At 39.6% G+C, this 11937-nt stretch overlaps 1 protein-coding gene across 9 annotated transcripts in view; it reads left to right on the top strand.

The window, feature by feature from the left end:
- The first annotated feature begins 8391 nt into the window (after nucleotides 1–8391).
- Nucleotides 8392–11937, top strand: part of LOC124385252 (microtubule-associated protein 4) — a 69311-nt gene continuing 65765 nt past the window's right edge. For all 9 annotated transcript variants that reach the window (XM_046848458.1, XM_046848464.1, XM_046848461.1 and 6 more), the window contains exon 1: nucleotides 8392–8517. The gene's annotated coding sequence lies outside the window, so the exon portion shown is untranslated. The remainder of the gene's footprint in view (nucleotides 8518–11937) is intronic.

Genomic DNA, 11937 nt, shown 5'->3' with positions numbered 1-11937 from the left:
TAGATGAATATATATATATATATATATATATATATATATATATATATATATATATATATATATATATATATATGTTTGATTAAAAAAACATGAATAACTATGTTAATAATCTTAATATTAATAATAATTATTATAATGAAAATGACGCTGATGGTGATTATATAATACAAGACAAATTCACCTTTGTGCACATTTTATTTGCATGCTGCACTCAAAAGGATAGAGGCGCAAAAGGCAGCTGACTCGCTGCTGAATTTTGAATGTGTAGACAGATGCACTGTACTTCCAGGTCACTTGCTACAGTGATTACATTTACTTCCAGCTCATGGAAGAATGGACATTGTAAAATTGAAAACTACTGTAACAATGTTAGTGGAGAGACTTTGGCATTATAAACTACAAAATTACAGCCAGAATTACAATACTGGGGAGGGGGCGCAGCCATATAGTCTTTTAGTCCATATCAAATCACTCCAGAAAGCTAAGCTACAGGTCCTGATTGTGTGAAGCATAAATGGTTGAATTTATAAGAAATCAACATATTTCTTTCAATAAACCAAATGAAATTAAAATGCCAGACTCTTACTGTTTTTGCATTACATGTCTTTAGATCTTCAGTACTACTTCAGTGCTGTGATGAAATGCCTTTAAACACCTGACCATGTCATATCTACAAGTAGTCTATAATAGTGATGGAAGATCGGATCATTTTAGTGACTTGGTTCTTTGTATCTCGTTCATCAAAATGAACGAATCTTTAAGTACTGAGTCATTTAGTTAAGTTCGTTCTTTTAATGCTTTAATCAATTTCATAGCATATGTGGGAGTCATGGGATAAAAGAACGACTCGGACCAGAGAACTCATCAGATGAACTACTCACTTGTGTTCCCTGTGTAATGCACTGCGTAGCATACTGTATATGGGAGTCACATGGTAAAAGAACGAATGACTCGGAATTTGCGATGCTTTGCTCACACACGTCCAGTAGAAAATGAACAAATCACTCTTTGAGACTTTTCATTCTTCTGAGTCACATTAAAGACTCGTTTAAAATGAACGAATCATTCATGAACGACCCGTCACTAGTTCGTAAGCAGCAGCAGTACTCTGGGGCTAGTCAAACCTCACTGAATGTTTTCCAATAAACATTGCTACCACAATTGGTCTTAACTGCTACAGCAGAATCTCAGTCTTGTCACCATTTCCAACAAGCCAAGTATATAATTTATGCTACCAAATATGCACCACATGGTTGCATACAGAGTTTCCAAAAAGACAGAAGTCTGGTCTCGTAAAACAACAGGTGGAGAATCATTCAAGATGTTTACCAATGAACAGCCTTTAAAAAAAATACAAAATACGGATGCAAGCAAGTTCTGAGGATTTCATAGCATGAGTATATATCACAGTTTTTAAGGTGCTTCTATTGACAGAAGGAGATGCAGACAACATTCTCATACAGATCCTGTCCATGCCTTCATTCATCATTTCTTTACAATACAGTCTCCTCCCTGATCATCCAACAGTTCCTCTTATTTATCTGAAGTCCTCACTCATAACTGTTTTTCCTCTCCACCCATCCCAGGCTCCTCTCAGTATGAACTGTAACCACTCCCTCACACTTCCATTTCTTCATCATCCATCCAAACATCCTATTCAATATACGTCTCATGCACACATCCAATCTCTCACAACTTCTCCAGTTCTTCTACCTGCTGTACTGCAACCTTTAACAGTGTCTCACTCTTTTGAATTTCACAAATCAACCATACACTACATGTAAACACTGTACCAGGTAAAGCAACAGTGAAGTCTAGTGACTACTAAACTTTTTTTTTCACCCACATTTGAGGTTCCTTAAAGCCAAATAACTAAACTCCAACCAAATGAATATTAAAATTTTTCTGTTGCATCAGATCAGGTCAAGTCAAGAAGCTTTTATTGTCATTTCAACCATATAAATCTAACGCAGTGCACAGTGAAATGAGACAACGTTCCTCCAGAACCCTGGTGCTACATTAAAAAACAAAAAATAACTTGACAGAAAACACAGAGTTAAGGACTAGAAAGTGTCCTGGCCACATAAAGCTCATCATGTGCAACCTGGTACAAACAGTGTAACACAAGACACACAACACAAGACAGTGTAGGACTAATACAAAAAATAGTGCCGCCAGTAAACCTACTGTATATTATACAGTACAGTGTGCAGAGAGAACTGAGTACAGGAGTGTACCTTGTAATTAAACAAAATGTAAAAAAAAGGGTTTGTGCAAAAAGCAATAGCAAAAGCCAACTTTGTTTACCTGGAAAAATGCAGGTAAACTAAGGAAAACAATTCTAATGAAACAATTGATTTTTTTCAGTGATGTCCTCGCCGTCTCTGAACCAGACCATTTAACTACAAACAGCATTACCTCTCACACTTAGCAAAGCAGAACAATTTCAGCCACCCCATCAGAAATGTATATATCATATAATATCATATAATATTATTCAATGCAACATTACAATATTTATTTTACAAATAAATTATATCAATTCTTAAAATTATAATAAATCATATAAGCATAAAAGAAGCAGTTACACAAAGTAAACACTAGATGGGGATATTTCATCATTGACGGTGAAAAACCATAGCATTTTGCTTCACAATCATATTTTACTGTTTTGCTTCGACCATATATATTTTGGTCACTTTTTCAGGTCACTTTTGGTCACTTTTTCAACAGATTTATTTTTTCCAGATCAAGTTGAATTTTAATAAGTGAGATTTACATTAAGCAGCATGGGATTATTGATGCAACCTGCAACTGACATCTGTCACAAGATCCAAATGATTGATGATTTTTACAAAGCTGATTTTGCACACATTTCTAGTCTGGCGAAAATTAGCTTTCTCCACAGGATGTTCAGCATTCACTTTGTGAGGAGGTGCCAGGTTCAGTAGTAATGCTATTGTATTAAGCTTTGATGAGAAGGATAATCTAGGCCCCTTGTTTGAAAACCATTCATACTTAACAAATATATAATAACAAAAACCTCTTTAAGGGAACAGAATCAGTTTAGACCATGTCACTGTACTCTGTCTCAGCCAAAATATAGCCGAGGGCACTTTTACTGGCTCTAAGTTACTGATTAATTGGTCATGGGTTCAAGCTCCAGAACCGACATGCTCCTGACCTCGTCCTTTAACCTGTCCATCACCACTGCAAACAGGAAAGGGCTCAGAGCCGATCCTTGATGCAGTCCAGATGCAAACAGTTGCATTCTATGAAAACATGGAATCCTTCCTCAAAATAATTTCTCTTTTATTATTGCTTTAGACATTTACAGATGTGTTTATGTGCCAGTAATACAGTAATATTCGCTATTGATTTTTCTAAGACTATTTTTGTCTAACTTCACATCTTAATAAACAGATCCATTGTTTACTATTAGCTTCTCTTATTACTATCAATTCCTTCTGGGAAGCTGACCTGTGAAAGCAGATTCCAAAAGCTCAAGGATAGTATAGAAGAAATTATCCATATCGGGTGGAGCTAAGATATCGCTAACCCCTCCAGTACTATTTAATCATGACACATGCTTCCCTTATCATGTAATTCCTTGCAGATTAGCATATAAAGAAAAGAGCACTCATGTTACGGGGAATTCAAAGGTGTTGCTGTATCCCCTGTAGCATAAGACTTCCTGAATCTGAGTTTATATCAGCACAACGTTAGATGTTTCTAGGGCAACTTTATTAGAAGTATCTGTTCTTGTGACACATGAAGTGGCAGGAGTGATAGAATGACTCTTCATCATACTTGTTAAAGGTAAAATATTACCATTCACCATATTAAAGATAAGATTGATAGAGAGCTTGTAGGTCATTTATAAACACCTAATCAGTGCTTATGTAAGACAAACTGAAACTTTCTACACAGTAGAAGAGTTTCTACACAAATTTTGCAAATGTAGTAAGAGATAAGCATTCCAATACGATAAACTGACAAAGATGTACATAAACAAAGCATTTAATAGCAAATGTGATATATATGAGGACAGTGGGATCTCACAAGAATAAACAAAATGTAGTGCATGCAGTTGTTTTTTTAACATCAAATAATCACAATGAATCACAATCACAAAAAGCTCACAATGTTATTGGCCTATATTAAACCAAAGACATGTTTCCTGAATTTCTGTACAGGTGCAGTCTTTGATGACTCACTACCCATGCCTTTTAAATGCAAATTTCCAGTCCACACCTGGGCACTGGGTTGTCAATTCCTCTGTCCCTCTAGCTGCACAGTGTGACATCAATATATTCATTGGCTAAAAAGAAACAGCTATTGATTAAAATAATGTTACATAAAAACATGAAACTTTAAAAATTTAATGTTGTGCCACAGAGACAAATCTCTCCTCACTGCAGGACATCTACCACAGATTTGCAGATAGTATAACAGTGGCATCATCCCTTCTATTCTTTGCACTCATCACAGCCAGAGCACATCTAGACTCACACCCACAAAAACAGCCATCCTCTATTGCTTCCCCTTACATCTTTCCCCTATTCACAGTGAAACACTGAATGTATTAAGTGTTGCAGTTCTTTACAGGCTGTACCTGACTACAACAAGTTCACACCAATTCTTTATAAGCACATTGCCTTAAATATACATGTACTGTAATTTTGGGGACCTGTAGGCCACATGATATAGTTCCAGCATATTTCTTCATGTATTTGCAGACTGGTATGCCTACCGAATTGGCAACTTTCTTGAAATCTCTCAATTTGTATGCAGCAACTGTAGAACTTCAAAATGTTGGAGAAGGCCTTATAACCTTTCCCAAATTGAGGAGCAGAAACAGTTGCTTTCCTGAGGTCTTGGTTGATGTCCTGTCATTGTGGCATAATGTAGGAGCACTCACAAGTGCTCCAGATCACCACTTCACCAAAGGTTGTGCTGTTTTTTAAGGTAGTTACACTTCCTGACGAATAACTTCTTCTTCATCTTCTTCTTCTTTTGGCTTCTGCCGTAAGGGGTCGCCACAGGGGATCATCCATCTCCATACTCCCATGTACTCTACATCTGCCTCCTTCAAACCAACTACCTGCATGTTTTCCCTCACCACATCTATAGACCTCCTCCATGGCCTTTCTCTTTACCTCCTTCCTAGTCGCTCCATCCTCAGCAGTCTTCTACCGATATACCCCATGTCCCTCCTCTGCACATGTCCAATCTCAATTGCGTCTCTCTTACTTTGTCTCCAAAACAGCCTACATGCGCAGTCTTTCTAATAAACTCGTTTTTAATCCTGTCCATCCTCATCATTCCTGTTGAAAATCTCAGCATCTCCAGCTCTGCTACCTCCAGCTCCACTTCCTGCCTTTTAATCAATGTCACTGTCTTTAAACCATACAACATCACAGGTCTCACCACAGTCCTATAAACTTTCCCTTTTACTCTTCTATCACAAATCACTCCTGTCACTCTTCTCCACCCACTTCATCCTGCCTGCACTCTTTTTCTTTACTCTTCTAACACACTCTCCATTACTTTGCACTGTTGACCCTAAGGTATCTAAACATCATCACCTTCACCACCTCTTCTCCCTGCAGCTGCACCACTCCACTGCCATCCCTCTCATTCACACACACACTCTTACTCCTACTGAGAATTTATTCTCCTTCTCTCCAGCACGTACCTCAGAGACAAAGGCCTCAGAGCCGATCCTTGATGCAGTCCAACCTCCACCTTGAACCAGTCTGTACACTTCACTGCTGTCACACTGTCCTCATACATGTCCTGCACCACCCTCACATACACTGCCACACCTGACTTCCTCATACAATACCACAACTCCTCTCTCTGCACCCTGTTGTACACTTTTTTTTATCTATACTTCTCTATCAACATTCTCAAAGCAAATATTGCGTCCATAGTGCTCTTCCTTGGCATGAAACCATACTATTGCTTACAGATGGTCACCTCTTCCCTCCGCCTGGCTTCCACTACTCTTTCCAATAACTTCATGGTGTGACTGATCAACTTTATTTTTATGTAGTTACTGCAGGTCTGCACATCCACCTTATTTTTAAAAACCAGTGCCAGCACAATCCTTCTTCATTCCTCAGGCATCCTCTCACCTTCCAAAATCTTGTTGAACAATCTGGTTAAAAACTCCACTGCATCTCTCCTAAACATCTCCATGCTTCTACTGGTATGTCATCTGGTCCAACCGACTTTATACTCTTCATCCTCTTAATTGCTGCTCAAAATACTCCCTCCATCTTTTTAACACAATCTCCTCACTAGTCAACATATTTCCATTTCCATCCTTTATTGCTCTAACTTGCAGCACATCCTTCCCAGCTCGGTCCCTCTGCCTGGCCAATCGATACAAAATCCTTTTTTAGTGTCCAACTTAACATACAGCTTTACATATGCCTTTTCCTTGGCCACATCCCTCTTCACCTGCTGCCGCATTTCTCTTGTACTCCTGCCTCATTTTTTTTTTTTTCTCTGCCAATTTCAATTCTGTTTCTCCAACCTCTTTCTTCTAATGGTTTCCTGCACTTCCTTATTCCACCAGCACGTCTCTTTGTATTCCTTTCTATTTCCAGATGTCACACAAAGTACCTTTCTAGCTGTCTCCCTTATCACTTTTGCAGTAGTTGCCCAATCATCCAGCACCTCTTCATCACCACCGAGCCCCTGTCTGACATCTTCCCTGAATCTTACCACTACAGTCTTCCTACTTCAGTTTCCACCATCTTATTCTTCTTTCAGTCCTCACTCTTCTCCTCTTCTTCTCCACCTCCAAAGCAATCCCACAGACCACCATCCGATGCTGTCTAGCTACACTGTCCCCTGCCAACACCTTACAGTCTCCAATCTCCTTCATGTTGCATCTCCTACGTAGAACATAGTCTACCTGTGTGCACCTTCCTCCACTCTTATTCGTCACCCTATGCTCCTCCTTCTTCTTAAAATAAGTATTTACCACTGCCATTTTCATCCTTTTTGCAAAATCTACCACCATCTTCCCTTCCACATTCCTCTCCTTAAAGCCATACCTACCCATCATCTCCTCATTACCTCTGTTCCCCTCACCAACATGCCCATTAAAGTCTTCCCCAATCACCAATCATTCATTCCTAGGTACACCTTCTACCACTCCATCCAACTCACACTAGAATTTTTCTTTCTCCTCCATCTCACAACCCACTTGTGGAGCATAGGCACTGATGACATTTATCATCACCCCTTCAACTTCCAGCTTCATGTCCATCACTCCTTTACTACACTCTTACTGTACTCTTCCTTCAGGATCACCCATACACCATTTTTCTTTTCCAGCCACACCATTATTTAAACCCCCCTCCAATGTTCCTGGCGTTACTCCCTTTCCACCTGGACACCTGAACACACAACATATTTACCTTTCTCCTCTCCATCATATTAGCTACCTCTCTCTCTTTACCAGTCATAGTACCAACATGTAAAGTTCCCACATTAACCTCCACTCTCCTACATTTCTCCTTTCCCTGCTGTCTCTGTAAACGTCTTCCTCCTCTCCTTCTCCTCTTTCGGCCAACAGTAGCCCAAATTCCACCGGTACCCTGTTGGCTAACAATACCTATGACGGTCGTTGGTAACCGGGTTACGCTGGATACCCTTCCTATCGCAACCTTTCCTATTTACCTGGGTTTGGGACCGGCAATAAGAGTGCACTGGCTTGTGCAACCCTAATGGCTGGGTTACTTCTTGACGAATTACTCACATTGTTTCTACATGTTGGTTACACAAACGACCATGTATTAAAATTTGCTGTGTTTTGTGTTCAATGTTTGTTTCGAGAGGTTGGTATAGGCCTGCACTTACCCTAAAATAAAAAAAAAAAAACAACAACAAACAAACAAACATAGAGTTGATGCAGGGTGTACTTTCTTTTCCAAAAAACAGTATTAAAATATGTTATATTTCCATGAAGCTCTTGTTCCAAAGTTAGCATATTGTCATTTGTGAACAGGAAAATATTTATGCTTGTTTTATTGCAAAAGCCTTGCAATGTCGAGAGCTTGGGTCTATTTTACATCTTTAATCTGTTTAATGCAAATAAGATGTGTGCAAAAGTTAAATAAAAAATAAAAAAAAGGAAACAATGACACGAACAAAAAGAAAAGGGGTGGGTGTGTGTTTGTGTGTGTGTGAACTTTTGGGACGCACTAGAGGGCAATACTTTTGCCTTTGAATTCAGATAGGTCTCATAGACTGTCAAGAATCACCTGTTTGTGTTCAGGATTGGACGACAGAGATGTCAGTCTGAAATGCTAGAATGTGATTGGATGGATTTCGGTGTGATAGGCGGGGCGTGTTAGAGTTAGAGGCCGGGACGGGGGTAGTGCTGCTAAAGCGGAGGGCGGGATCAGCGCGACGCAGGAGCGACACCGCAGACGCCCGAGGAAGTGTCAGAAATAAACGGGGGAATAATAATAATATAAAAAAGGAGCAGACAAAGCGGTGAGTGCGAGGCGAAATACCCTGTGGCACTAATGCCACGGGACTATTAGACATGGGGGATGGGTTTCTTGCTGGTTTTGCGGGTGAAACGGTTTGTTTAAATGTGTTTGCCGTTGACTTTGGATGGGGCGTCTGTGCGTGCGTGCGCGAGCGAGCGCGTGCGTGTGGCTGCAGACTCATTGAGTGACACGGCCCACGAGATATGGCTGTCTGGCTGTAGAGTTATGCAAGGCTTTGCCCTGCTGAGATTGCATGGGCACTAACATTATAATACAATATGATTATATCGTATGAAATGGACCGCTCCAGGTTATCTATATATGGCTATTGTCATAAGAGTACCCGGATGTCGTGTTGGAAGCAAATGTGCGCCCCGAAACATTTTCACGCCTTAAACTTAATAAAAAAAAAAAAGAAAAGTAAACGAGATTTGGAATCCTCGCGATAGCAAGGAAAGAAACATGGCTGCTTTTGCGTGTTGAACTCCCCAAACACGACAACTCTTACTGGTATGTTAGAGGAGTGCCTCTGCTCGCGTGTGGACACGTGTTTGGGTCCTGATGTGATCTTCAGTTTTAGATTGCACACGTTTTTTTTCTTTCGAATCACACATGTTGGTTCATCATGATGGTGTTACATCAGGACCTAAATCTCATTTCTGTCCAGCAGGATTACAGATCAATCTGTCTGAAGCACCTGCTTAAAGATGAGCAAATAGTTTAATCGACTAACAGTTCAGATGAGGTTCTCCAGCAACAAATTAAGGGGGAAAAACAAAACTGCTAAATGTTTGCATGTAATAATTAGACAAGTAGGATCTGAAATCTGGGCTGATTTTTTTTTTTTATTGGTGTGAAATTGCAGCCTCAGCACAATTGGTATCAAACACACCTTCAGGTTCAGGACACGAGCCAATGATCCATGGCCTAAAGTGAAAGTATAACATTTCTCCAAGAGAAAGTGAAGTGCTGAGGATAAGAGTGTTTCTAATTATATATATTGACAGGTTAATGATTCTTGAAGCTTTAAAAAAAATGATTTGTGGTCTGATTGTTGTTGAACTGTCTTTCTGTTGGTCCCTCTGCCTGTCTGTCCTGCTGTCCGTCAGTCTTAACAACATGTCTGTCCCTCCCTCAATGTTCATTTTAACTTGACCTTGTGTCTGTCTGTATACTGGTCTGTCTTTCCATACATCTGTCTATGTAATAAATTGCTTAACTTACATACAGGACACAAATGCTTTGAGGACTTGCCAGTTAAATCAGTGATAGTTTACTAAATGAGTGACTTGGCTCTGATCATTGCCTGCACGTTTGGTTGTTGCCCCTCCAGCAGCTGACACAACATTGTAAGTGTGTTGGAAACTGGTTAAACAAAACTCAGATGGATTATAAACAATTGGTATCCAGTTTCTATGTTTGAGTTTGACCCCAGCTTACCTTGGTCTGGTGGGAAACGGTGTAAAGCCTGGTACAACAGCAGTGTCCAGTGTACCAGATCATACACAGTGAACTATAGGCATGACTTTGACTTTTTGGAAAGAGCATGGGTTTGTTTGTATGTAGACACAGCAGGGCTTTTGGGTGTGCATGGATTGTGGTTATAAAGCTCAGACTTCTTACCTCATTAACTCCAGAAAAAGGGACTTTGCACGGAAAGAAAGGCATTTTCTCGGAGTGAGAAGTCACACAAGACTGCCAATGAAGTAATAATTAAACCAGTGTATAGATGTGTGTGTGTGTGTGTGTGTGTGTGTGTGTACATAGTATACATAGTATACATATACAGTACAAGAGTTAGCAATAGCACATGCCACTTGGTTTGTTCATGGATAAGATTTGGTAGAAAAATGGCAAAAACACCAAAATATTATTTATTCTTTAGGGTTTATCATGCCAATATTCATCTGTACCAGACATCAGTACATGACGTTATATAGACATGTCCTCCATGATGAATATGCGGAAATGAAATGGAATTGCCTAAAAGAAAAGAATGAAGGAGGCTTCCAGATTGTGTGTATGTTTACTTTTTTGTTTATTATAAATTAAACATTTATTCAATAACATATATGAATAAATAATGATATCCTAATTATACATGTGATTTATTTGTTTATTGAATAAAACCTCTGTAGACTTTACAGTGCAGAGTTTATTTGCTACATTGCCCTTATACCAACTGTGTTTTTGCATGAAAGTGTGAGTAACATTGTGAGCGAAAGTAAACTCTTGTACTGTAATAATTATATAATATTTGGGTGTATTAGTTGACCAACTTGCTTAGATTGTGGTGATTAGTTGATCTAAGATCAGCCTGGTAGTATCTCGATCTCAAGCAAATCTGCTTATGATTTATGGCACAGTGAAGGACTAGTTGCAGTACCAATTCAGACTTCTGCTATACATCAAGGCTTGGAATATTTTTTTTTTTTTACTTTTGGTTTGATTCATCCAATGCGGAGGAGATGGATCAGGATTGACTCCACCTCCTGCACTTTTGGTTCTGGAACGAGGAGACTCTGTTTGGTTCTCGGCTCTCGAGTTTTGCATGTTCTTGACGTGCCATATCGGATTTCTTCTGTGTTCTTGGGTTTCCTCTGACCTCTCGAAAACAGTCTATGAATTGCATGCTGCACTGCAATAGATTGTCATCCCATTCCGACTGCAACTGCTAAGTTTTATGATTAGTTTGCAATAGTGTGATAGTGTGCAGTCCTTTTTATTGACCTGAAATGTCAAATGTTGCACAGAAGAGATGAAGTGGGCTTCTGTTGTCTGAGAGCCTGTACTGCTGACTCACGGTGAAGCCATTTCTCTCCTAAACACCAAAACAGGATTGGAAGCAGTCTGTCTTTATGCTCGTCTGTCTTGCTGCCTATCTGTCTGTCTGTCTGTCTGTCTTGCCCCTATCTGTCTGTCTGTCTGTTGGTTAGGACTGATTATTTGGAATACTTGTGTACTCCCTCTGTCATAAATCTGAAAACTGCACACAGCTTTTTCTGCTCAGACCTCATGAAGAAGCCCAGTGTCTTGAGCTCAAAGCATTACCAAAGCTTCTGTGTGACTCATCACATCGTATCGATTTTCTGCCGCACCCTTTATCTGTTCTTCTTATTACTGCCTTTCGACTGGAAATGTCCTGCTACTGGATTGTTACGCTGCATTTCTGAAATATTTGTGCACATTTACGATATTGATTTCAGTGAGCTGAAGCAGCGTGGGATAAACAGATGTATGGGATGTGAAGAACATCCTGTAGTCACAAATACACTATATGGGCAAAAGTTTTAGGACACCAGACTTTTCCAAGCCAAATGTGATTCTTTCCCAAACTGTTACCACAAAGTTGAAGGCACAAAATTGTATATGATCTTTCGATGCTGTAGCATTACATTTCCTTACACTTGAACTAGGAGAC

This window comes from Silurus meridionalis, chromosome 4 (genome assembly GCF_014805685.1).
Source record: "Silurus meridionalis isolate SWU-2019-XX chromosome 4, ASM1480568v1, whole genome shotgun sequence".
Classification (NCBI taxonomy): Eukaryota; Metazoa; Chordata; class Actinopteri; order Siluriformes; family Siluridae; genus Silurus; species Silurus meridionalis.
The sequence above is the reverse complement of the archived record's forward strand: the minus strand, read 5'-3'. Positions and strand labels throughout refer to the sequence as shown.